Source organism: Tenrec ecaudatus, chromosome 4 (assembly GCF_050624435.1).
Source record: "Tenrec ecaudatus isolate mTenEca1 chromosome 4, mTenEca1.hap1, whole genome shotgun sequence".
Classification (NCBI taxonomy): domain Eukaryota; kingdom Metazoa; phylum Chordata; class Mammalia; order Afrosoricida; family Tenrecidae; genus Tenrec; species Tenrec ecaudatus.
Genome location: NC_134533.1, coordinates 72,580,140 through 72,584,533, shown reverse-complemented (window position 1 = coordinate 72,584,533; position 4,394 = coordinate 72,580,140).

Genomic DNA, 4,394 nt, shown 5'->3' with positions numbered 1-4,394 from the left:
CCTCGGACCTATGGGCTCACTAGGAGCGGGTAGCAATTGGAATCAACTCCAGGGCGGTACCTTTTCTTGGCTAAGTCTTCAGATTCCTTCCTGGGTATTAAAGCATTTCAACGTGGATTAGCGTAGGCTCAGTCTATTGGTGTAGGTTTCGATCAACCAGCAGAGCAAACCATGAGGACCACTGCGAAGTGCTAAATTGGGCTTATGGAATCTCGGACAATATACCACTATCAATACAATCACCTCGGTGACAATCATGCTCCTCCATCGCTGGTCTAGCACCAGCAGGAAAACACTCCCACATCTACTATCTAGATCCCTGCTGGCATCAATTAGCAAAACCTGGTAATTCTTTCACTGGCTGCGTAGTTCTAGCAGATTTACCTCTCTACCGAGTCTCGGGAGGCAGGCAGGCAGGCAGGCAAGCAGGCAGGCAGGCAGGCAGGCAGGCAGGCAGGCAGGCAGGCGCCACCATCCCCTGTGGGCCCGAGGAGGAGCCCTGCCCAAGGCCTGGCCCACCAGGAAGACCTGCTGCAACAGTTGGCGGCTCTTGCACGGATTTCCCCAGCCCTTGCGTCTGGGCTGGTCTTGTGACTCGCTCTGACTAATAGAAGATGATGGAAGTTGCGGCAGTGCCAGAGTCCAGGCTCCGAGGCCTGTAGCTTCTGCCTTTGTCTTCTCAGCCCCCTGAGGCTCCCACACCACGAAGAAGCCTGAGAGGAAAGACTGGGTAGAGAGGGGCTCAAGAGACCCTGCTGAGGCAGCATCCAGGGATGCAGTCCCCAAGGGAGCCTCGACAAGACCCTCAGAGGACCGCCCACCCAATCCACAGAACTGTGAAATTAACAATAGAGGGGTTTCGTTTTAAGTGAGATAAACAGCTGAAAACCCTTGGCAAGGTCACTTCAAGCAGGGACGGCTTCTGCTGGTAAGGAGGCATGGGAGGTTAACGACAAGGGTGCTCTAAGTCCCCCAAATTTTCCCATACACCCTTTATTTCATTCCCTTCCTGGAATCGGTGCCCCCAAATCACCCAAGGCCTAGCAGCACTGTGAAATCAACCGACAAGGTAATTCAGCAACTGCAACAACAACCAGACACCCCTCTCCTATCTTAACGCTGTAACCCAGCTCGGCCCCTCCCTCCTGCTCCTGAGCCGGCTCGCCTCTCCGGTGAAGCCACTGATCACTGATCACTGGTGTCTGCAGGCAGCAGGTAAATGGGGAACAACAGGAAGAAAGAGGAACCAAGTAAAAAAAGTGGGGCAGCTTTCGGGAGGCGTATTTTCGTGGCAAAACCCCGATCTGCTGCTTGCCGAAATGGTCAGGTGAGTTCTCCTGCACCTGGGCAGGTGACACGCGGGAAATCAGAGTGGGGAGGAGCCTAGCAGAGGACAGGTTGCAGAGAGAAAGGAAGGGTTGTGGGGAAGGATTGGATCCCTCCAAGAGCGAGGCAGGGGCACCCATGTGTGCTCAGAGACTCTGGGGGAGGCATGGGCAGCCAGGGGAAGCCATGCTTCTCACGGGGGGCTGGAAGGACAGAGGCCTTGGTGATGGCCCTTTGAGATGGCCCTTGAAGGATGAGGAAAGGCTCCGTGGGCAGAGGTGCATCTGAGCACAAGGAACACAGAGGCAAGGTCCGGGCCAGGAGGGGTGAGTGGTTGGAGAAGGGATGTGTGGGAAGAAAGGGAGAGGGGAGGAGAGAAGGCCAGGACCTTGCAGGAAGGAGCCCGGCTGGCTAAGCCTTATCCTTCAGTGACCCGCCTCTCCCTCAGCCTGGGCGGGTCACCACCAATCTCTGTAGGAGCAGGTCCATTGACCTCCGTTTGGCATCCAGCTTGCCTAAATCTACCATGTGGTCCAGCTGTCCATGCTGGAAAGCCTCTTCCTCCCCTCTTTCCACTCCAACTCCAGCACCCCTTCTTGCAAAGTGTCTCCCTGTAAGTCATGTTGCATCACGGAAAGAGCCAGGCTTTAAAGTCACAGATATATGTTCGAATCCCAGGACCGCCACATGATCTCACATTCCTTAGCTTATCCCGCCAACAGCAAATTGGCCACATGGTGGGAGCCCTGGTGACCCAGTGGCTCATGCTCATGTGTCGGGCTGCTAGTTGCAAAGTCAGTGGCTGGAAACCCCCAACTGCTCAGTGGGAAAGACGGGGCTCTCTACCCCCACAAAGAGCGACAGCCTTGGAAACTCACCAGGGCAGCTCTACGCTGTGCTTCAGGGAGGCTGTGCATTGGAATCCCCTTGATGGATCTGGTTTTGAGAATTGGCCACATATTATTTGCCAAGGGTCCTGGCCTCACTGAACTGTCATCACCACGGTGTGAGGTCAATGCCGTGATCTTCTTCGTGTCACTATGGAGGAAACTGAAGCGCAGAGAGGTTAAGAAACTTGCCCAAGGTCACACAGTTAGGGAATGGCTAACTGGGACAGAGCCCCTACCATGATGGGTACCACCCACCTAGGGACTCCTAGTGGTCAACTCCTAAAAGATGAGTCCCCAGCTCCCCACCTCTGGGGTGCTCACAACCCAGCAGGGTCATCATCTCTTCAAGACTTTCCACCAACAGTGCCAACAGCTTCAGACAGAAAGGTTAGAGGCTCAAGTCCACCCAAAGTTGCCTTGGAAGCAAGACCTGTGATCTACTTGTGAAAAATCAGCTCGTGGAAGCCCGAGAGTCTGTGCAATCTGATCCCCCTGGAGTCGCCGTCAGTCTGAGAACCCCATGGCAGCAGGGAATGGTGGGAGTAGCAATGGCCTCCAGGTGGCGGGACCAGGATGGGCCACCTGGGCCACCAACACTATTCCCCTAGCCCTCTTCCCAGTCCTAGCCCACCCACCCTCCTCACCTATTCTGCCACCCTGCACACCAGCAACTCCACCTGAATCTGCCAGTGGTTGGGGGGAGCACAGGCTTCCACTACCTTACTCACTTTCCACTCACCTTTCACGCCACCCCACCCACCTCCCACCCCTTCCCGCACACCTTCCACTATCTCACCCCCCTTCTACCCAACTCCAACACACCTTCCACCCACCTCCGCCAACCTTCCTCCCACCTTCCACCTACCTTCCCCATTTATGCCTGGACAGAGGTGTATGGCCCAGGCCATCTGGGTGGCTCCCATTACCAGCTCTGGCATCTTTCACTACCCACACCCCTGGATGTGGGCGTGGGGCCAGGAGTCCTGGGTTCTAGGCTAGGTCTTCCCTACTACTGGGCTGTGCCTGTATCAGAAGGCCTTCCACCTGCTGGGCTATTGTGGGGGTTAGCCAAGAGGACACAAATGAAGGGCAGGCTATGCCCTTTTATTTTTGGCATCTGGCCAGTCCCCACGCCTGCCCTTCCTGAGTGGCAGGCAAGCCGGGGCAACCCAACTGTCTAGGATCACGTCTCAGCCTCAGTCATCTCACCCGTAGAACGGGGACAACAAACTAACCGGCCAAGCTGTTCAAAGGCTTTGTGCGGGCGTAGGGGAGTGGGGGGTGGAGATTTACACAGACGAAGAGATTTCCAGCATTCGTGGAAAAATCCCACTAGCTTTTCACTCCATTTCCCCACAAACGTTCTGAGGCCCCCTTGTATTAAGTGATCAGCCTGGTATTTGGGACCTAGAAGGGGTCCTGGCAGCCTAGTGGGCTACACGTTGAGGTGCTAACAAGGTCAGCGGTCTGCTGCTCCACGGGAGACACTTCTGCTCCCACAAAGACTTAAGTCTCAGAAACCCAAAGGGGCAGTTCTACCCTGTCTTCTAGGCTTGCTGTGGCAGAACCGACTCGATGGCAGGGAGTGAGGAGTCCTTGGCTGCCAATGGAAAGGTCAGCAGTTCAAATCCACTCGGCCACTGCAACAGCTAAGACCCGACCCAGTGACCTTGTATCCTTGTAAAGATTACACTCCAGGAACCTGGGGGCCAGTCCATTGTCAGATAGGTTTGCAATGAGTCTGAATAGACTTAACAGCACACAACACAAGGCAGTACCAGATGCTATGACTCAAAGCATTATTTTGATCAAGAAAAGACTTACCCAGAGGGCAGCCTGGTCACCCTCTCTTCTTTGATCTCCCCAGGCAGCCATGACATCCTCCTCTGGGCTCCCAAAGCCCCCACCCCCTCCAAGCACAGGCCAGTCCTCTATCCACTCAGCAAACACCTTCTGAGCACCTGGTCTATGTAAAGTATGGGACCTGGGTCAGTGCACACAGTGACGAGCAGATGGACATAGCTCAAATTTCAGTCGGGGAGAAAATAAGCAGGTGATCTTGTTGTACCGAAGGTGCCCTGGTGGTGACACCTCGGGCTGCTAACTGCAAGGTCAGTAGTTCAAAACCACCAGCTGCTCCACAGGAGAAAGAAAAGATATTCTACTCCCATAAACAGT